Source organism: Coenobita brevimanus, chromosome 18, assembly GCF_032717465.1.
Source record: "Coenobita brevimanus isolate Jiangsu-jjx chromosome 18, ASM3271746v2, whole genome shotgun sequence".
NCBI classification, from domain to species: Eukaryota; Metazoa; Arthropoda; class Malacostraca; order Decapoda; family Coenobitidae; genus Coenobita; species Coenobita brevimanus.
Window position 1 is genome coordinate 21,953,584 of NC_136971.1, and position 24,065 is coordinate 21,977,648.

Below are 24,065 nucleotides of genomic sequence, written 5' to 3' on the forward strand. Positions count from 1 at the left end.
GAGATTCACAATCTGACAAAATGATTTTTCAATCATTACGCCACAAGTTAAGTTGAAATTATTAAACTTGTTACCTAACAAATATATTTTTTGCTCTGTATCACGTACTGTACGTAGTATTTTTTTTTTTTTTTTTTTCAAGGTGTGCACCACATAAAACTTTAATTCACGTCTATAAGTACAGTAATATTTTTAGTTAATGTCTGTTTGTTATCACTTTACATACCTTTAGTTACAGATGAGTTTCACTCAGAGACATCAGACAAGGCAGGGGAGTTAGGAGAGGGATCATCAGCTGACTCGTCCTCCATGCTTGAATCATCCATGCATGGTGAGGCAGGAGAGGATGAGTAGCCAGATGTCGATGGCAGGGCAGATGCAGGGCTGCGTTGGTTTTTCTTTGAGAAAAACATAGTTATTGGAAGTTGCTCCCTTTCATGCGTCATCTCCTTCAGTTTCATGGTAGGGAGCAAACACAGCTTCCATCCCATTCTTCACTTTTATTGCCCTGTCCAGTGATGGGTCACACGACATTAACAGGGAGGTGGTATGCCTCATACTGCGAGTGATTTCCCCAAGCTTTTCTAGTGTCCATGCCTATGGTAAATCATTTCTACCAGATTCCTCTTCCTCTTCATCTTTCTCTTCTTCATTGAGCAGTTCTTCCAATTCTTGTGTTGGTAGTTCTTCTTCTGCATTCCCCAGCAGTTCCTCCCAAATTTCATTTTCTTGCAGGTCAGAAAACCTTTCACCTCCGACAGTCCTTGAGAGATTTTTAATTCTAACAAGTTCAGCATCAACAGTTGGGAATCCTGCAGAGTCATTCACGACTGAAGGCCACAATTTGTTTCCACAGGAGTTGATGCAGCTAGCAGAGAGTTCTTCATGGCACTGTTGAATTAACATGATGCAGTTGGCTATGTTGAATTTCTTCCACCACATTTTGATGTTATCTCCTTCATCTATGGCTTGTCTAATATAGCAAAGCTTCATGCCACGTATTTTGCCTTGAAAACAGCAATGATGCCCTGATCAAGTGGCTGAATGAGTGATGTGGTGTTCTTTGGTAGAAAAACTACCTTGATGTTAGGATGTGCAAATTTAATTGATTCAGGGTGACCTGGGCAGGTATCTATTATCAGCAGCACTTTAAAGTCTATCCCCTTTGCTTTCAAGTATCTTTCAACCTCGGGAACAAAACAGTAATGGAACCAGTCACTGAACAAAGCTGCTGTCATCCACGCTTTCTTGTTGTTATGATAAAACACTGGCAGCTGATTTAAGTCTTTCCCTTTAAGTGCACGTGGTTTTTTAGCCCTGTATAGCAGCATAGGCATAATCATATGACCAGCTGCATTCCCATAGAATAGCAGCAATACTCTGTCCTTCTGAGCTTTAAATCCAGGCACCTGTCTCTCCTCTCAAGATATAAAGTTCTGCTGGGCATTTTTTTCCACCACAGCCCAGTCTCATCGGCATTGAAAACTTGTTTCAGCAGATACCCTTTGTCCTTCACTAATTTTTCAAATTCTGCTGGATATGTTTTTGTTGCCACATGATCAGCAGAGGCTGATTCACCAGTAATCCTTAGATTATGGAGTGAGAATCTTTTCTTAAAGTTCTCAAACCAGCCTTTGCTAACCATAAAAGTGTGCTTCCCATCTCTCTCTCCGTCACTGAAATGATTGTACAAATCCTTGGCCTTTTCTTATCGAATTTGTGTCAACAGGAATATGTCTGCGGTTCAAATCTTCAGTCCATATGTTCAGCGCCTTTTCCATTTTAATCAGAGCATTATCACGAACATGTTGTGACACCTTTGCTGACGTTGATGCACAGCTAGCAACTGCATGTCTTATTTCTTTTTCACTTTTCTTAATGTAACGCACTGTCGACTTGTTCACTCCATACTCATGACTACATGCGGCATAACACTTGCCACTTCTTAGCTTGTCCAGTAACACAGTTTTCTCTGCTAAGGTCATAACTTTTCTTGATCGTTTTGTCACTTTGGAGTTCTTACTGATTGTATTGTTAGCCTTCAGTGAGGCTGGCTTACGTCCTGGGGTCGTGTGGAAAGCACGTGGGAGGCAAGTGGCTCGTATCACAGTGCAGTTACAAGTGCACCAAGCAGGTGAGGCAGACAGGCGTGGACTGAGGGATGCAGGGCAGAGGGGCCGTGGGAAAGGGACAGAGGGTGGCGTGAATTTACCGCACTACAATTGGAAGTGACGGGAATTTTAAAATGTTTGTTTTCCGTGTATTCAAGGATGTTTTAGTTGAACTTATTAATGCTAAGAAAATCCACGAGAGGGCAAAACCTCAAAAAAAAAATCCGTGAAACATACGGGATTAGTGTATACATATATTTCTATCTATCTATCTATCTATCTATAACCCGATGCCCTAATCCCGCAAAGGGTGGCCGCAGACAAAACACCTCCAAGTCACTCTGTCACCCACCATTTGACTACCCTCCCCCCAACTCACTCCCCCCTCCCTCATATACCTCTCAATTCCATCCCTCCACCTCATCCTCAGTCTACCCCTCCCTCTCCCTCCCTCCACCTCACCTACATACACCCTCTTAGTCAGTCGTTCATTCTCCATTCTCTCCACATGCCCAAACCACCTCAGTGTATTTCTCCTAATCTTCTCAACCACATCCACATCCACCCCACAACGTTCCTTCACTTCTTCATTCGTCAGCCTGTCCCTCCATGTCACTCCACATGCTCCTCTCAGGTAACTCATTTCCACTGCTCTCACTCTTGACTTGTTCCCCCCTTGCAAGGTCCACGCCTCGCTTCCATATGTCAAGATAGGGATCACAATACTATCATGCAGTGACTTCTTAACTTCCATACTCACCTCCCTATTTCTCATCACTGCTTTCAGTGAACCAACAACCTTCCTTCCCTGCTGTGCCCTTTCATGCACTTCATCCCCCAAAGTTCCGTCCTTTCACATCACACTACCCAAGCACTTGAATGCACTCACATTCTCCATATCCTCACCATCCAACCTCACTGTACATTCTGTGACTTCATTCCTCTCAAACACCATAACTTTACTTTTGTTTACATTAACTTTCAGCTTCCTCTTCCTACACACTGTCCCAAATTCATTCACCAAACCTTGCAACTCCCATTCATCTTCACTTAACAATACTGTATCATCAGCAAACAGCAACACCGGAATCTTCCAAATCTCACCCTCATTCATTAGAGCCACCCCAACATCCACTGCCCTACCTTGCACCTCCTTTACAACCCCATCCATGTATATATTAAACAGCCATGGAGACATCTCACAACCCTGTTTCAGTCCTACATTGAGATCAAAGAACTCACTCAGCTCACCATCCACTCGCACCGTAGCCCTAGCTCCTTCGTACATACTCTTCACAGCACTCAACAATTTCCCCTCCACTCCATATATTCTTAATACCTTCCACATACCTTGCCTATCTATTCTGTCATAAGCTTTCTCCAAGTCCATGAAGGCAGAATACACTTTCTTTCCCTTCTCTAGATACTTCTCCACTAAACATCTTAGAACAAATATCTGATCTACACACCCTTTTCCGTTCCTAAATCCCCCTTATTCTTCTCCAACTAGCTCCTCTGTCATATGCCTAACCCTATCAATGAGTATTCTACCATATATTTTACCAGTCACACTAAGAAGGCAAATACCCCTATGGTTACAATATATATATACACTCAATCCTTGAGTACCGCGGGCAATAGGGACTGGACAAGGACCGTGGTACCCAAATCCGCGTCACTCAGACAATATGTTTACATGTATAATGGTACAATGTGTTCTGGCAACTTTCCAAAACTCTCACTTTTACCCCTTCTTACCACCTAACCCCACGTAAATTACCCCCACTTGCACCCACCATCAGGTAAAACATTGAAAGAGATATAACTGTTGTAATTAAAAACATCAATGGTGTTAAAAATAGCATTAACAAAAATAAAAGTTGGGATGAGTACCCTTTTGTTGATACGTAGCTCCCCGGTATTTTCCTCCCAACCCCCAACCCCAATGTTGTTGTCAAAGTTTTGCCTTCTCTCATATCATGTGGCTTTCAGGAGAGACCTTAGGCCATATGGTTAGACAAAAATTTATGGGTCTGGCAGTTTTAGAGTACGAAATAGAACGAAAATTTGTGCTAACAAGAAAAAATTACTTTTATCCGTGTGTTCTCGTGAGTTAGCATTCAGTTTCACATTTTTCGTTTGATATCGCGTTTCCCAACGCATTTCTGATTAACTAAACATATGGCTAAACTGCTCAATCAGTCCGAAATGTGTTGGGAAGAGCGATACCGAAATAAGAGTAATGTGTTGGAAAGAGCGATACCGAACGAAGAGTAATGGGTTGGGAAGAGCGATACCGAACGAAGAGTAATGTGTTGGGAAGAGCGATACCGAACGAAGAGAAATGTGTTGGGAAGAGTGATACCGAACGAAGAATGTGAAACGGAACGCTAACTCAGGAGAACACATGGATGAAAGAGTATCTTTTTTCTTGCAAACATTTTTGCTCCATTTTGTTCCCTAAAACAGCCAGACCCGTAAATTTTATTCTAACTATACAGCCTAACGTCTCTCCCGAAGGCCACATGATATGAGAAGGCGAAACTTTGACAACAACATTGGGGTTGGGGGGCGGGAGTAAAATACCGTGGAGCTACGTATCAACAAAACGGTACTCAGTGGAGGTGGTGTTGACCCAGTCCAACTTCTGTTTTTGTTAATGCCATTTTTAATACCACTGATGTTTTTAATTACAACAGTTATATCTCTTTCAGTGTTTTACCTGATGGTGCGTATAGGTGGAGGTAAATACGTGGAGTAAGATGGTAAAAAGGGGGTAAAAGTGAGAGTTTGCTTTCTCTGACGCTCCACATAACGCCCTATAAGCTTCTCAGTCAGTTTCAGGACAACATATAAACCTTCACAGCTGCCAGGATTGCATCACTTCCTACACACGATCTTTATCTTCTCCCTGTCCTTCCAAATCGTTATGATGGTGCTTTCTTTTGTGCTATGGTTTTTCTTTTTTTCTTTTGCCATTTTGGTATTTGTACGCTTAAAGCAGTGGAAGAACCTTACCAATTCAGTTCATATTCCTCCAGTTTATTTTCTGTATTTTTCTGACTATTTTCAGGGTGGTAAATTACCTTTTCCTGCTGAAAAATTTCCCACTTTTTATCATCATGTTCCTTAAGCCATAACATGATTGTCTTGATGTACTCAAAGGTGATTTTCGTCTCCCAACTTCCCAACTGGATGCTACGTTAGGTTAGGTTAAATTATAAGGTATAGTTAAGTTAGGTTAGGTCAAGTTTAAACACTTAGGTTAGGACAGGCCCTAATTTCGCCGTAACCCTGATGTGTCAAACAAGTTGACAGCGGAATACAACTTAAAACGATGGGGGAAACAGATTTAGTATGAAACGTTTATTTACCTCCCAGAAGTAATCCGACAAACATAAGACTATCAGGAAGAAGAACGAAGAATGTGAAACTGAATGCTCACTTACACGAGCAGAAGTATTTTGTGTGTGTGTGTGTGTGTGTGTGTGATTAGCAAACATTTTCGTTCAGTTTCATCTCCTAAAACTCGAAACCCATATGACTGTGAGGTAGAGTCTGTGAGACGCGAGAAAGGACTTGATAGCCGTATGCTCAGTCGGTCCTAAATGTGTTGGGAAGCACAAAACCGAACGAAAAATGTGGAACTGAACACTAACAAGAACACATAGACGAAAGTATTTTTTTCCAATTAGCAAACATTTTCGTTCCATTTCGTCCCCTAAAACTGCGAAACCCATTATGAGTATGGGGTGGAACTAGGTGAAGCATGAGAAAGGATTGATAACAGTATGCTCAGTTAGTTGGAAGTGTTGGGAAGCATTAAATCGAATGAAGAATGTGGAACTGAACGCTATGATAACACATGGACGAAAGAGTAACTTTTCCTCTAATTAGCAAACATTTTCGTTCCATTTCGTTCCTTAAAACTGCAAAATCCATGATAATTGTGGGTAAGAACTAGGTGAGGCATGAGAAAGGACTAATAACCATATGCCCAGTTGGTCCAAAATGTGTTGGGAAGCATGAAATCAAACGAAGAATGTGGAACTGAACTCTAACTTACGAGAACGCAAGGATTTTTTTTTTTTTTTTTTTCTCATTAGCATACATTGTCGTTCCATTTTGTCCCCTGAAATTGCCGAAACCCATAAATTTCGTCAAACCGTTCGGCCTAGAGTTTGCCCAGAAAACATATTTCCATTCTGTATGCGTATTCATAAAAACCACCAGGAACCCTCAGTCAGGAACAACGCTTGCCCATTCGTTTCAAAACTAACCATAGGTTTTTCACGAAAATATGCCCACTGTGCTTCCCAGGCAAAATTTCAGCAACCTAACCTACCCTAACCTATCCCATCTCACTAGGGCTGTTTGGCTGAGGTGGCTGGCTGTGGTACTGAGATAAATACCCATACAGAATGGAAATATGCGCCCAGGAAATGTACCCAGAGGTTAGAGGGTGACGTCATAGTGCGCGGCTTTCAAATTTCGTCCCCAGGCCAGCTGACTTCCCGCGTGAGCTCGAGTTTTTCCGCGTGTTGACATGACTTGTCTCATTATGCTGACTGCGTTAGAACAAAAATGTGTTACCCAACCACGTGTTACTTAAGGATTGAGTGTATATATGTGTGTGTGTGTGTGTGTATGTTTTATATGCCTTCTGTAGCGAGATGAGGAGAATGGTGGCTGAACAGGGAGCCATAGACAGTGGCGTTAATGAATGGTACAGAGCCCTCAAGAACAACCTCTTGAGAGTTACTGATGTAATATGTGGTTGGACAAGAGACCCACCAAGACATAAAGTAACTTGGTGGTGGGATGAGGGTGTAGAAGCTGCAGTTAAGGAGAAAGGAAGGCTTTTCCGGGAATGGAAGAAGGGTCGTAACAAGGAGAAATACTTGGCTGCCAAGCGTGGGGCTTGAAGAGAGGTATACAGGGCGAAGTCTGAGTCACAGAGACTTTTATTTAATAACCTAAATCATAGGGAAAGGAAAAATATGATATTTAAGGTGGCAAATCAGATGAAGAGGGATAATCGGGATATTATAGGTGAGCAGTGTGTGAAGAATGAAGAAGGAAGGGTAATGGTCAACAGTGAGGATATTAAAGATGCATGGATAGAGCATTATAACCAGTTGTTGAATGAGGAGTTTGTCTGGGTCAGGGAAGGTTTGGAGCCAGCAGATCCAGTGTCTGGCCTTGGCCTTTGATTGATGCTGCTGCTGTGAGTGAGGCAATAGGCAGGATGAGGGTGGGGAAGGCAGCAGGTGTGTCTGGGTTGACTGCCAAAATGTTGAAGGCCTCTGGAGATATAGGGGCGAGGTTAGCCACTGACTTGATAAATATGATTATTTATGAGTTAGTTGTCCCAGATGATTGGCTGAAGAGTGTAATTGTGTATAAGGGGAAGGGTGATGCCCTGGAAAGAGGAAATTATAGAGGTATAAAGCTTTTAGATCAGATAATGAAGGTAATGGAGAGAGTTTTAGAAGGTATGATAAGAGAAAGAGTGAATATTGGTGAAATGCAATTTGGGTTTATGCCAGGTAGGGGGACCACTGATGCCATATTCATTGTTCGACAGCTTCAGGAAAAATATATTGGTAGGAGAAGGGATCTGTATTTTGTTTTTGTTGATTTGGAAAAGGCCCTTGACAGAGTCCCTAGAGAAGTGGTGAAGTGGGCAATGAGAAAGCTTGGCTTGGAGGAGTGGCTGGTTATGGTGGTTATGGCTATGTATGTGGGTGCCCGCACCCAGGTAAGAGTGAATGGAGATTTGAGTGATGAGTTTTCCGTGAATGTTGGTGCGCATCAGGGGTCAGTTTTGAGTCCCATGTTGTTTATCATTGTACTTGAAGCCCTCTCACGTGACTTTTGAAACGGATTCCTGTGGGAGATGTTGTATGCTGATGATTTGGTGTTGATTGCAGAGAATGAAAGGGAGGCAGAGGAAAGGTTTAGGAAGTGGAGAGATGGTATGGGGCACAAGGGCTTAAGGGTAAATGCAGATAAAACAAAAGTGATGATATCTAGGGTTGGTGGCGGTACTGTCAAAGACGAGGGAGAGTGGCCATGTGCAGTTTGCTACAAGGGTGTGGGAAGTAATTCCATCTTGTGCAGTGTTTGCGATAAATGGGTGCACAAGAGATGTAGTGTTATCAGAGGTAGACTGCAAGATAATGCTAATTTTATGTGTGCAGTGTGTTGGGGAGAGCAGGTGAAGATTGTCAGGCGTGAAAGGTTTGAACTTGTTGGTGAATCTCTTGAGTGTGTGGAAGAGTTTTGTTATTTGGGAGACATGTTGTGTGCTGGAAGTGGGGCTGGAGATAGGTCTGTGGCTAGGGTGAGAAGTGGTTGGAAGAAGTTCAGGGAGCTGTTACTTCTCCTGACATTGAGAGGACTCTCCCTACGTGCTGAGGGGTCTTTGTATGCAGCATGTGTTAGGAGTGTAATGCTGTATGGTAATGAGACCTGGACAGTAAAGGAGGAGGATATTCACAGGCTCAGACATACAGAAATGACAGTGATTAGGTGGATGTGTAGTGCGTCCCTGCGTTCAAGGTCCGAGGGAGCTGGGTTTACGATGGAAGAGTTGAGAGGTAGGATGGGACTGGAGTGTATTGGTGTTGTGATGAGGAGAGGTAGATTGAGATGGTTTGGACATGTGGAGAGGATGGGGGATGATAATTGGGTGAGGAAGGTGAGAAGTGTTGATATTGGGGGTGGGTTTATGAGGGGTAGACCGAGAAAGACATGGGACGAGGTCATTAAGTGTGACCTCAGGATTAAGGTACTGAACAGGGAGGCTGCAGGATCGTGCAGCATGGAGAGCTGCCATTAGGTGACCAAAGCCAACGCATGCAAGCATGTTGGAGCCTTTAAAAACGAAACGATCTTCCATGTTCCCTCCCTTATAAGTTGGTACTACATTGGCACTCTTCCATTCCTGAGGCTTTTTCCCTTCTTCCAGAGAACACACAATTAAACCGTGAATCTTATCTGCCAGTTGTTCTCTGTTTTCCTTTAGTATTAGAGATTCCATGTGGTCCTGGGGCTTCCTCACATCTTGAGTTTCCAGTATTTTGTACACGTCATGCACTTCAACTTTTACATCTTTTAACACTACATTTCTGGTCATTCCCTCCACCACAAAGTCGCTTTCTGTAGTAAAGACTGACTGCAAGCATTTGTTCATTATTTCAGCTTGCATAACCACATCTTTATAGACGTTTCCTTCTACTTTCAGCTTATTGATTCCTTCCTTTTCTTTCATTTTGACATTAACAAACCTGTAAAACAATTTAGATTTTTCTTACATTTGTCATCTATACGTTTTTTCAAGTTTCTCTCTTCCTTTCTACGTATTGTTGTATATTCATTTCTAGTTCTTTTATATTCTTCCTTTGTTCTTTCATTACCTCTCTTTCTTTATTTGTTCCATGTTTTATCCCTTTCTTTTTTTGGTATTATACACCTTTTGTTGAACCAGTCTTTTCTTCATTTCTCTTTCCCACTAACTTTTGGCACATACTTTTCCACACCCTATTTTGAGAAGTCTAGAAAGATTCCCCAGTTCTGTATCTCTATTGTTTCCCTGAATTCTCGCCAATTTGCTTCTTCAAAAAATTTTCTCAATTCTATAAAGTTTGCTTTTCCAGAAGTTGTATCTTCCATGCCTGTATAGCTCTCTTGTCTCCTCATTTCCTTCTAGCGTTTGGAACTCTGTCACTACATGATAACTTTTTCCTGTAGGACACAGATATTTTGGAGATTCAGTTGCATCAGGTTCTTTGATTAGAAATAAATTTAGTCTTGCAAGTGTGTCATCACCTCTAAATCTTGTCTCCTCTTTGACCCATTGGGACATTACATTATCTGTTGCTATATTTAACAGTATACTGCCCCACGAATCCTCACTGCTTCCTGAGTTCACTCCTTCCAGTTTACCTCTTTACAATTAAAACACCCATCAGGATTATGTTGTTGCTTTTCTCAGTCACTTTCTGTAGTTATTCAACCATGTCTGACAACATCTCTTGATATTCCCCCTCATCCCATGCCCTTGTCTTGGGGTGGACATATACTACTGCGGTGTCTCTAGCTTTTCCCATTGGTTTTTAGTATCATGTTTATCACTTCAGCCATACCTTCTCCCAGTTCCACACTATCCACATTTAGGCTGTTTTCCACTGTTATCATCACTCCTCCTCTTATTTTTTCTTTTCTGTCTCTTCTACATAGTTTGTATTTCCTATCTCCCATTTGGATTTCAGTATTGTCTCTTAGCTTGTTCTCTACAAAGCACATAATGTCTGGCTCATTTACCCTCAAGAAATTGTCTATTTCTAGCCTTGCTGAGATTAGACCATCTTCCTTAGTGTTTGCCACTTTCAATCATTTTGCATTGTTTTTTTTATTCTTTCCTTCTCTTTTCCTCTCTCTTTTGGTACCACTTCCTCAGTTCCTGATCCATAACTCTCCAATAGAACTCTGTCTTCTCTTCTTCCATTCTCTGGTTGTTTTTTTCCTTAGCTTCCTTAACAAGTTCCTTTATTTTAGCCCTCTCTTCCTCATTTGCATCTCTCCTTATCCAGATGTTTTTGAATCCCTGCTTATCTGCTGATATCCAGGTCTTGTTGATTATTTCATTTACCGTGACCTTAGATTGAAATTTTAGTGGCGTTGCCCCTCCCTCCACATATTTTCCTAGCCTAAACACTTCTTTTATCTCCTCTTGGGCTTCATCATTACCTTCCCTAACTATTGACACAAGTTTCATTGCCTTTCTCAGTTCTTCTCTTTCCCTTTCTGACCTCACTGACATTGGTTTTTCTCTCAAACCTGAGCTAATCACGCATTTTGTCTTATCTGCTGCATCTCTGACAAGTGATCCTTTACATTTTAGTACCTTAACCACTTCCTTTTCTACCTTTTCGTGGTTTTCTTTCCTCTCATGTTCTATAATTTCCTTTAGATTTATTTTCCCTTCTTCCTGAATTTTCTTCCAACCCTTATGCTCATCCTTGATTTCCTTAATGTGTTTATCTTGCATCTTTTTTTTTTATTCATACTCTTCGAGTTCACTTTTCATCCTATCCCTTACTTCCTCCAACCTCTTGTTTTCTCTTATAAGCTGTTCTATTTCATTTGAGGGTGAATCATTACTCACTTTTAATTTTGATATATCTCTCTCTTGTTCATCACTGTGTACTTAGTCCAACTTGGTTTGAAGCTCTCTAATTACTGACCATACCATTTTTAACTCCTTGGCATTCCCCCCAGCCATTTTCTCTATGTCTGCTACTCTTGTTTGGTTCAGTTTGATACTTCCGTTATTGTGGTCATTGTTGGAAAAACTTGTAAATTCAGATTCACTGGATATAAACATCAGAGGATTTCCTTCCACCATTATGTAACCAAGCAGAAAATATAAACTTCCACTGTGTCTTATGCTCTTATTTGACTGAAGTCTACAGTTTTTTCACTAATATCAGATGGGACCACCACTCGTGCACTCATTCCACGTATTCACAAATAGGGTGGCCTCTTCTTCACTGCTGATTAGACGTATTGTCCCCGCGAGTCAGCAAGGACTTCTGCATCCAATGATGTCTTGACTGTGTGCTCTTACCTAATTGTACTTTCTTAATTGTATCTTTATAGGAGTGAGTCATGCTCGTACTGTCCCGTGTATTAAACCATTTTTATCATACATATCCTTAAATTTATGAATAGTTTTGGCACATACTGTTTCATTTGGTAGTGAATTCCATTTGCTATTTATTGCTCCATTCATGAAGTTTATTTAATTCTTGTAGCTCCCTGCAAGAATTTGTGTTTGTAATTTTCCTTTTTATTTTTGCATCATCCTCAAACATATTTAGATGGCCTCCATTTCCAGTGTTACTCTCTATGTTATTATATATACAGTCAATTCGCCTATGGCATGTGCTTCTATGACACGGCAAGGTGCCAGACCCCCCCAAAATGAACCACACGCATAAAATACTATGGCGCAGGCGCAGTAAGGTTTGAAACGGGTGGGCAAATTCCCCTGGCGGTCAGCACGCTCCCTTGTTTGTAAACAGTGAACATGGTGACCACTTCAGCTCCAACTGTGGACTTTTTTCTATTTTATGAGGAGGTTAAATTTCACCAAATTCATTGTGTTAAGTAATGAAACATTAAAGTTTCTTTTGGTATTGTGACTAGTTTATAGGTTTGTTCATAAAACTGCTATGAGCGGGTTAGTGACGAAGCACCCATCTCTGAGCTAAGGTGAAGTATAATGCCTCCCATCATCATTATCACGTATATAAGAATGATTATTAATGAGTTAAATGTGAGTTTCGTTGACACTTGAGCATACAAACATTATAAATAAACTTCTTCAGTCAGTGCTTGACCAGGCAGCCTCCGCCATCTTTAATGTTTTGGTTGGTCAGCTGATCTGTGTCTCCTTGACCAAGCTTTTTTCGCTTGATCTGCAGTGCATGGCATTGCGCAAGTAGACACAAGGCTGATCACCCTCCCGATTTTTGTGCCTGTTGTTGCATATAATATATGTATTGACTGATTGCTTGATTGTGTGCGTGTGAGTGGGGAAAACTGGGGTGAAAAGGGGGACTTTGGGTGAACGTCCAAAACCAAATACCATTTTTCCCATAGGTTTAGTTATTTCTGTGACACGGTTTTCTGTGGCACGGGTGCGATCCAGAACCAATTAGCCTCGCCTTAGGTGACTTGACTGTACTAAAAACATAATTGGTGCCAGCACTGACCCCTGTGGAACTCTGCTAGTCACTTCCCTCCATGATGAGTAATTTCCCTTTAGTACTGTTCTCATTTCCCTTTTTCTGACAGAATCCAGCATCCAACAGTACAGGTTGACTTGGATACCTCCTTGATGGTACAGTTTCCATAAAAGTCTTTGGTGCGGTACTCTGTCAAATACTTTCTTGAAATCTAAATAGATACCATCCACTCATCTTTCTCTTTTCTGTAATGTTTCTGTAACTTTGTCATAGTAGCTTAATAGATTAGAAACACATGATTTTCCCTTTCTAAAACCAAAGTGCCTTTCTGTTATCCTACTTTGTTCTTCTGGATGGTTTACCCAAGCATTTCTTATCAACTTTTCTAGTATCTTACTTACAACACCAGTCAGTGATACTGGTTGGTAGTTGAGTGGATTCTGTCTATTCCATTTCTTGAATAGGGGAACGATGTTTGCTTTCTTCCAAATATCAGGTAGTTTACCTTGACCTAAGGATTCCTTGAATATGAAATATAATGGTCTACTTAACTCTTCTGCATATTCATGTAGCACCCAGCCTGAAATTTCGTCAGGACCATTTTCTTTTCCTTTGTCTAATTTACATTACTCTTCCTGTACTACTTTTTCTGATATTTGTATATCTGGTGATACGTGTGGGCATGCCTGTTCAATATCATCTCTTTCAAAAAATTTTTTTTTTTTGTAAAAACTGACTGGAAATTTTTATTCAGTGCTTCATATATATCTTTCTCTTGTGTATAGATGATCCCATTGTCCTTAACCCCTAAAAGACGGGTGTCCACATATGCTGTCCAAAGGTATTAGGACCAGAAAGACGGGTGTCCACATATGTGGTCACCCCCCCCACCCCCACCCCACCCCCTTACCACCACACCCACACACCACCCACCACCCACCCCCACCCTGACCCCCACCCTCCCCCCACCACCCCACCCCCAAACCCCCACTGCCCCCCAACTCTTCCCACCATCCCCCCAATACCCTCGACAGCCCCCTACCACCCCTAACCCCACCCTCTCTCCACCCCTACCTCCCCACCCCCACCCCCATCCCCCACAGCCCCATAATCCCCAATCCCCCCAGCCACTTCCCCACCACCCACCAATATCCCCTCACCACCCACCATATCCCACCACCCATCAACATCCCCTCACCACCCACCACCCGCTATCCCCCACCCCCTATGGCCCTCCCCCTATCCCCACCACCCCCAACCCCCTACCCCCTCCACCCCCCACTCTCATACCCCCCAAACCCCCACTCTCCCAAACCCCCCAAACAACTCCACCCCTCCAAACCTCACTGCCACCCCCACCCTTCTCCCCCCCCCACCCCCAACCCAACCCCACACTTAACCACCCCCAACCCAACCCCACACTTACCATCCCCACCAGTCACCCCCCCAAGCACATAGTCCCCATCCCTGCACCACCCCACAACCCCCACACCACTCCACACCTCTCCCCCCACAAATCCCCCACCATATCGCACACGCCGATTATGCCCGTCCTGGGTGTCAAAACATTATGATGCCCGTCTTTTAGGGGTTAATGGAACTTTGATTTTGCTTAGGATGTAGCTGTAAAATAGTTCAGGTTGATCACTACTTTTATTTATAACGTCTTCCTCAAATGTCTTTGAGTCTCCCTCCTTATCTTTGTATAATAATTTCTTGCCTGTTTATAATTGTTATATGCCCTCTCACTATTGTGTCTTCTGTATCTATTCCACAGCAAATCTTTTTTTTTTTCTTTTGATTTTTTACATTCTGTATTAAACCATTTCCCTATTTTCATCTCAGTTTCTTTGTGCTGATGGATGTAATTTTGGACTCCTTTTTCATAAAAGTCACAGAATTTTATGTATATAATATTTAAAGCTTGTCATCTAAGCATCTATTTCTTAGAAATACAGGTAAGCCCTTAATTCACGCGAGGGTTAGGTTCCCAGACCCCTCGCGTATGTGGTAAATTCGCGTATATGTTCTGCCCTTGTGTGCACATAATGGGGTGCTTTCAATGCTAGTATTCCGCTAGATGGCTCCACTGTTGCAGTAAACACCTTCCCAGTGCTGTTTAAAAAGCATATTTTTCTTTGTTAAATATCTATACTGTTGTGTGAAAATGTGAATCATGGTAATGTCATATGCCGAAATATAAATAATACAAATAGAACACCTATATATAACGTATCGTGAAGTGTTTATATTTATCATAAACGGAAATTAAAATATCACTGATGGCATGTGATGGCAACCCGTCCTTCCAGTGACCCTATATTATTTAATTACTGCTACATTTAGTGCAAATTATGGTTCTTAATACATTGTCTGTTCAGACTCTAAAGTACGCCTAGTGGGTATCTAGACTCATCCAGTTTCTATGTGGGCAGAAATTTAATGTTGAGTAAATACTGGCATTCAACATTTTGCTCGCTTCCTTCACGCATGCGCACCACAAGACAGTCCCGTGTTTAAGTTTTTTCACGAGGGATGTCAAGTTTCCATGAAAAATTTTATTTTGATGGCGTGTAATGTCACGGATTCACTCAGAGTAGAAACGAGCTATATTCATAACATTCGTCATTGGTTCATAAGTGACTATGTATAGGCAATGTGTTTCACTGAGCGATATCTTTGTGTAATTGTCATTCCCACATCTTGCCTCTCTAGCTGTTAACTAAGCTACGCCCATTTCTCATGTCCCTGTACCCGACGTTGGTTACATTACTGTCGTAAATGGACACACCCACAAACGCACATAGTTCAGTAATGTGAGTTCCTGACTGTTAAGCTGAGAGAGAGAGAGAGAGAGAGAGAGAGACCTTCCCCTGCAGCTTCCTTGCACCATGAGTGAGTCATATTCATATGTATCATTGTAGCTTTTTGTAAATAAAGTGTTACAGTGAAGTTTTCTTTTTCTGTTGAGAACTAATGGTTATTTTAATTTTTACATTTCACCAAGTACCTACCAAATAAATACCTTAAGGTCATCTTATCATCAATATCTCGCACACATTGCCCCCTCTTGGCAAGTCCCTAATGGTATGGTCATGTGAGAACTGTCTCCAGGCCACCTGTCCACACACATATGTTTGTAAGATCTTCCACTGACTGAGTCAGTAGCTTGTGCACATACCAGTCCTCTTGACCTGGATGCAATCTCACTGGGGGTAGACATTTAAGAGGATGCAGTAGTATTTACTCGTCATGTGTTCTCACGTTTGCATATATATATATATATATATATATATAAAATGTATATATATATATATATATATATATTTATATATATATATATATATATATATATATATATATATATAATCGTGAATGCTGAACTTGACTCCGTGTGAATCTTGTGGATCACTTGGAGGCGATGTCTTGGCTGGTTTACCATCCCCAGTCGTCTGTCCTCGGTGAGACCGGGCAAAAAATGACGCGTAAACGATCTTGGTTTTGGGACGGTTCCTCAGACCGGATGATTTATGATGGTGAATGCCAGTATTTACTCAATATTAAATTTCTGCCCACATAGAGACTGGATGAGTCAAGATACCCACTAGGCGTACTTTACACTCTGAACAAACTATGTATTAAGAATCTAACTTGCACTAAAAGTAGCAGAAATTAAATAATATAAGACCACTGAAATGGCGGATTGCCATCACATGCCATCAGTGATATTTTAATTTCAGTTTATGATAAATATAAACAATTCATGATACGTTATATATACGTGTTCTATTTGTATTATTTATATTACGGCATATGACATTACCATGATTCACAATTTCACACAACAGTGTAAATATTTAACAAATAAAATTATGCTTTTTAAACAGCACGGGAATGTGTTTACTGCTACAGTGGAGCCATCTGACTGAATACTAGGCTTTTCAGAAGCACCCCATTACGCATGTCTATTAAGTATATTACATCTGAATAATATGTTTATGCACAACATACACCTTATAAACTAGCATAAAGTATGAAAAACAACAAAAATGTAAGAAATTTAACACTGAAACCTGACAAGCACAGGCATAGGTGGAGACACTTCAGCAGCCTGGTGCACAAGCCCTCACTGCCTCCCGTATGCTACATTCTGCCTTCTTTATTGTATGAACAGTTGACTCATTCACCCCAAACATGCGGTTCCAAGACAATTCACAGGTTCCAAGACAATTCACAGGCGTAGGTGGAGACACTTTAGCTGTCCGGAGCACTAGCCCTCACTGTCTCCCATATGCTACGTTCTCCTTCTTTATTGTATGAACAGTTGACTCACCCCAAACATACGGTTCTGAGACATTTCACCATCAAGTCAATTCTCCGTCAAAACATGGACAATTCCCCATCATTCTATTATTATACTTATTATTGATTAATTAATACTTTAATAACTAATTTTCAGGGGGATTTTATAACTCATATAAGTAAAAAACTAATGTACTGTACTTGCTAAATAAACTGGTATGTAAATAAATGACGGGGAATCGTCCTGACGGAGAATTGTTGCCGACATTCCTCCCTGAAGTTTGTCCAACACTTTAACTTTTTCTGTCAGCAACATCACTTTACTAGTCCGTTTTGGTGTATTACCACATGCATCACTAGCACTATGCTTAGGCCCCATGTTGGCAGACAAGGCAAGCAATCACTGGAAGGCAGAAAAATAAGCCACAAATAACGATGGGCCAGTCATGCATGGTTCGACCGTCGGATTCAAACTGACTGTGGTGCGTGGTAGACCGACCTCCCACACACACATACACACACACACACACATATGTATGCACACGGGCAGCAGGTAGGCATTTTTATATTTTATTTATTTCTCATGTATATTAAAAGTATTTATTTGAATACTATAATTTTATGTTTTAATTATTGTACGAAAAATTCGTGGATAACCGAAATCGCGTGAAAAATGTTCGCGTGAATTAAGGGCTTACCTGTACTCCTTCAGTCATGATAGTTGCCCATTTTGTAGTTTAGACTCATTTTGTAACTCTCATTACTGGTAACTATGCCATATGCAATCCTGAAGTCGCAGTTTAACCCGCCACGTCCCGTTGACGTATATATACAGTACGTCCTAACGTTTTGTCACTGTGACTTCCATTGACGTATATAAACATACCGCAAGTGCAAGGTCAGTCATTTGCACATTTTTCACGCACATGATTTTTGGTACATATACACGGGACACCTTCCTCTACCCAATTCCGGGCAGGGACAATGCCTTACCCCGCATGACCTCCCCCCCTCCCCCCCTGCATGCCATTGCCTTGGCAACTCACCTGTTACCCGTGACCTGGCCAGTAAAGACATGTTGCACCACAGTACGAAATTCAAGGCCAGAATGGTTCCCCAATCGATGGCAATGTGGAGGACAAAGTTTATGTAGCTTTAGAGGAAGAAACAGTCAGAAATGATGATCAGGTAATGTCGCCAAAAAGTTGCGGTATGTTGATGTGTTTGGTGAGTGAAACAACGCTTATATCGCCTATATTACTATGTGAAAACCAATATGCTCTTGTCCCATCCATCCATTGCCAGACGCCATGTATCCCAAACGGGGTGGTCAAGGGCTTAGAGTTAATTGTTTTACAGGGAGGGGCACTAATCCTCCACCAACCCCACTTGACACGTAGGGATGCCAACAGCATCTGGTGTTCCCTGGCGGTCACCCATCCAAGTACTAACCAGACCCAACGTTGCTTAACTTCGCTGATCGGACGGGAAGCGGTGTACTCAACGTGGCATTATGCTCTTGTACTACATATAAATTCGTACCAAATAAGTAAATAAGTACTTATAATGAGTGGTTTGGAATAGTTACCCCTCCCATAGAACATGTTTTCTCTGGAGCCAGACCCCATAGAAAACACAGCCAGGTAAAGGTAGTGTTACCTGTATTGGCATTTTAAACCTCAGGTGAACGATTTCCCCATGAATTTTTGATGTTTCTCATAAAAAGCGGAGGTTTTAGCCAAAAAAAAAAAGAAAAAAAAAAAAGAAAATCTGCCGGGATTGGGGAAGGTCATAGGTTAAAAATCTGCCGAGATGGGGGGAGTTGATACTGCATGGTCGCTTTTGCTGAATGGAGGGTGATTCGTGATATTGTCAGTACCATTTTCATGTCTAGTAAATATAAGATCTAGTACTGATAGTTCCTTTACAAGCTGTGTTAGGAAAAACTCCTGCACAAGATCCAGGAGCTTACGATCCCAGCAGCTTTCATGGCTTCTTATATCTAGAGTATTCTAATTTATATTTGTATTGAAATCTTCAGTTAATATAATTCTTTCAGATTTCCCTTCCACTCCATGTAATAATGCTCTTAAACTCTGAATTATACTCTCTGCCTGGTCTTCATATTCACCTCTTTCCTAAGTGTTTGTTTTTGGTGGTGTGTGTGTAATTCACCGGGTCGGTCAGGATCACTTGATGGTCGTGATCGTCAGCTTTTACCCTCCTGGAAGGGAGCTGAGAGCTCATATCACAGTGTAGAGACTCAAACAGTGTGCTCATCTCTGGACCAAAATAAGGTCGGTTTTGCGCAGGTCATCTATGATTGGTGGCCTTGACCCGTGACGTCACTTGGATGGCTGTCTCGCTCACAGGAGCAGGACAACAGTGTGTTTTTACCAGCCATTTGTGACGCATAGCCTGCTTTATTTTATACGTTTCATCAAGTTAAAATATTTTTCACGATGTGCAGTGTGTTTGGGTGTTCAGGGAAGACATCAGATGGCAAGTTTCTGATATGCTTTCGCATGCCAAATGATAAAATCAACAGGCAAAAGTGGATACATTTGTGTGGACCGAAGGACAAGGTTTCTCCCACTGGCCGTGTCTGTGAAAGGCACTTCAGCTCGCAACAGTATGCAAAAGATCTGCAAAGCAAGTTGCTGGGGACACCACCACCAATCAGAAAAAGACTGCTAAAGTCTGGAGCAGTTCCTGATCAAAATCTGCCTAATAAACAAGGTATGCAGTGAGTGAATAGTTTTATGGTGAATAATAACTGACTACAGTAAGATTAATAATTGTTAGGGGATTTATGTTCAAGTATGAGCTTCAAATGTTCATGTAAGATGCTTAAAGGATTTTCTTGTCCCTGCGCAATGCATTATCACCAAGAACCCAAGGGGTGTGTGTAACAAGCTAAATAAATGAATGTGGACCCAGTCATGACAAACGTACCTCTAGGGCTTTATCAGTGCACCATAACTATATTTTCATTTAACACACAATTATTTATACAATTTCCATGATGAAATGGTGATAAGTTCATTGTAATATGAGTAAGCGGTTAGGTATAACGAAACAGTTTGTGAATGCAACGAAATATTAATGCTACAGACCTATATATTTGACAATAATTCTTGTAATAACTTCAAATTAATTGACACCCGTGTAAATACCAACGGGAAAAAAAGGAATGTTAGAAAATTAGAGAGAGAGAGAGAGAGAGAGAGAGAGAGAGAGAGAGAGAGGGAGGGAGGGAGGGAGAGAGAGTATTCCCCTGAGACAAGCATGGTAAATACCCGCAGGTAAAACAGATGCAGCCTCTCTCTCTCTCTCTCTCACGCATGCATGCAAACATAGCTCACACACACACACACACACACACACAAGATATTGAGACAGGACAACACAAGCTAAGCTCAATACCTGTATACTACAAATTGGTAAATACATACTGTACACACACACACACACACACACACACACACACATATATATATATATATATATATATATATATATATATATATATATAGCGAGAACTATAAGAGAGTGGGAGGAGGTGGAATGTCACCTGAGACCGTCAGACAGAATCAGTTTCCAAGTGACGTAGACACTAAGAAAAGTAGGAGGAGCCCTATTCTGGGGGCGGAGTAAGCTGCGTATGAGCACACTGTTTGAGTCTCTACACTGTGGCTCATATAGTCTGATCTAAGGGCAAGGCTGTAACCTTCACACACGTACACACCCATCACCTTGCTCAAGGGGGACAGTAACCACCCACTTCGTCAGTGAAACTTTTCTCAACCTGAGCGAGGCACGAACTCCCGTCTACCAGATGGCAAGCGATAACGTTACCACTGTGCCAGTGTGTGTGTGTGTGTGTGTGTGTGTGTGTATTTACCTAATTTACCTAATTGTGATATACAAGAAATGAGCTGCGCTCGTGGGGTCCCATCTCTGTTTCTCAGTAAGTCAAATTTAGCTTTAAACTCGTTTAAGTTTTTAGACTGGACGATCTCTTTGTCCAGGCTATTCCACAGGTCTATACATCTATAAGGAAAACTATATTTCTTGATATCCTTCAAGCAGCCTGGTTTCTTCAGTTTCATTCCGTGTCCTCTTGTTGCTCTCTTATCCCATAAAAACATATCTTTTTTTGTCAATTTTATCTACTCCCACCATGGTCCTGAACACTGCAAACATGTCTCCTTTCTTTCTCCTTTCTTCTAAAGAAGGCAAATCCAGCTTTTCCGGCCTCTCTCTGTATAACAGATCTGCCAGACTGGGGACCATTTTGGTTGCTGTTCTTTGTATTCTCTCAATCTTGTTTATATTTTTCTTTTTGTATGGGGACTACACTACTACTGCATATTCTAACCTGGGGCGTATCATGGCTACTATAAATTTTTTCTTCATCTCCTCATCCATATAATGAAAGGCTACTCTTATATTAGTCAAGAGTTTATACTTCTAACTGCCTTGTTAATGTGTGTGTGTGTGTGTGTGTGTGTGTGTGTGTGTGTGTGTGTGTGTGTGTGTGTGTGTGTGTTCTTACCTAATTGTTCTTACCTAATTGTATCTTTACAGGAATGAGTCAAGCTCGTACTGTCCCGTGTCTTAAACCATATTTATCGTACATATCCTTAAATTTGTGAATTGTTTTGGCACACACTATTTCATTCGGTAGTGCATTCCATTGATCAATTGCTCTGTTTGGGAAACTGAATTTCCTTACGTCTTTATCACCTCTCTTCTTATGCAGTTTTTTGCAGTGTCCTCTTGCTGATGCTTCTCCATATGTTAAGTAATCATTTATGTCTATTTTCTCCTTCCCTGATATGCATTTATATAGCATTATCATGTCACCTCTTTTCCTTCTCTCCTGTAGTGTTGGTAGATTCAGTTTATTTAGTCTTTCTTCAAGCTTAGGTCCCTTAAGCTTGGTATCCATCTTGTAGCGGCCCTTTGAACTTTTTCAATCTTGCCTATGTGCTTTTTGAGATGAGGACTCCAGACTACTGATGCATATTCCAGGGTTGGTCTAATGAATGATGTTATTATCCTTCTTAGCATGTCTTCATTTATGTATGTGAATGCTATTCTCATATTTGCAAGCAGTGTATACATGTTCCGTACCTTCTCGCTGATGTGGTCAGCCGGAGATAGTCTGTTATTGATAATCACACCTAGGTCTTTCTCTCTTTCTGATGTATATAGGGTTCCTAACTTATAATCCCAATCAGGTCTTTTTCCACTTTTACCAAACTTGATTACATGACACTTGTCCACATTGAATTCCATTTGCCATGTACTACTCCATTCATGAAGTTTATTTAATTCTTCTTGTAGCTCTTTACAAGAGTCTGTGTTAGTAATTCTCCTTTGTATTTTTGCATCATCTGCAAACATATTCAGATAGCTCTCATTTCCAGTGTTACTGTTTATATCATTTACATACACTAAAAACATGATTGGTGCCAGCACTGAACCCTGTGGTACTCCACTAGTCACTTCTTTCCATGATGAGTAGTTTCCTCTTAGTACTGTCCTCATTTCTCTTTTTATGAGAAAGTCTTGCATCCAACAAAACAGTTTGCCTCGAATTCCTCCTTGATGGTACAGTTTCCATAAAAGTCTTTGGTGTGGTACTGTGTCAAAAGCTTTCTTGAAATCTAAATAGATACTGTCCACCCATCCTTCCCTTTCCTGTATTGTGTTTGTTACTCTGTCATAGTAGCTTAACAGATTAGTAACACATGATTTTCCTTTTCTGAAACCAAACTGTCTTTCTGTTATCATACTGTGTTCTTCTAGATGATTTACCCAAGCTTTTCTTATAAGTTTTTTTTAATACCTTGCTTACAGCACTGGTCAGTGATATTGGTCGGTAGTTGAGTGGATTTTGTCTATTTCCTTTCTTGAATAAGGGGACAATATTTGCTTTTTTCCACATATCTGGTAGTTTACCTTGACTCAAGGATTTCTTGAAAATTAAAAATAATGGTTTACATAACTCCTTTGCACATTCTCGTAATACCCAACATGAAATTTCATCAGGACCACTTGCTTTTCCTCTGTCTAATCTACTTAACTCCTCCTGTATTACTTTTTCTGCTATTTGTATATCTGGTAGTATGTGTGGACATGCGTGTTCCACATAGTCCCTCTCAAAATTTTTTTTCTTCTGTAAAAACTAATTGGAAATTCTTATTTAGTGCTTCACAAATATCTTTTTCTTGTGTATAAGTGATTCCCTCGTCCGTAATGGATTGTATTATATCTTTTACTTTAGTTTTGCTTCTGATATAGCTGTAAAACAGCTTTGATTGATCACTACTTTTATTTATTATATCCTCCTCAAACTGTTTTTGGGCTTCCCTCCTTATTCTTGTATAGTCGTTTCTTGCCTGTTTGTAATTATTGTACGCCCTTTCACTATTGTGTCTTCTGTATCTATTCCACAACAAATCTCTTCTTTCTTTTGATTTTTTACATTCTGTATTGAACCATTTCTGTATTTTCTTATCTGCTTCTTTGTGCTGTGGGATGTACTTCTGGACTCCTATTTCATAAAATTCACAAAATTTTTTATATACAGCATTTAAGTCTTGTCCTCTAAGCTCATTTTCCCAATCAACTTCTAAGAAATACTTCTTTAGGTCTTGATAATTTCCCTTTTTATAGTTTAGGCTCTTTTTGTAACTATCATTGCTGTTTACTGTGTCATATGCTATCCTGTGTGTGTGTGTGTGTGTGTGTGTGTGTGTGTGTGTGTGTGTGTGTGTGTGTGTGTGTGTGTGTTTGTGTGTGTGTGTGTATGTTCTTACCTAATTGTATCTTTACAGGAATGAGTCAAGCTCGTACTGCCTCATGTCTTAAACCATATTTATTG

General features: G+C 40.9%; 1 protein-coding gene and 1 pseudogene across 1 annotated transcript in view; one reads left to right on the top strand and one right to left on the bottom strand.

The window, feature by feature from the left end:
- Positions 1–24,065, top strand: part of LOC145391411 (UPF0047 protein YjbQ) — a 429,434-nt gene that overhangs the window by 378,501 nt on the left and 26,868 nt on the right. The gene's annotated exons all lie outside the window — the stretch shown is intronic.
- LOC145391580 (5S ribosomal RNA) lies at positions 18,574–18,694 on the bottom strand (annotated as a pseudogene).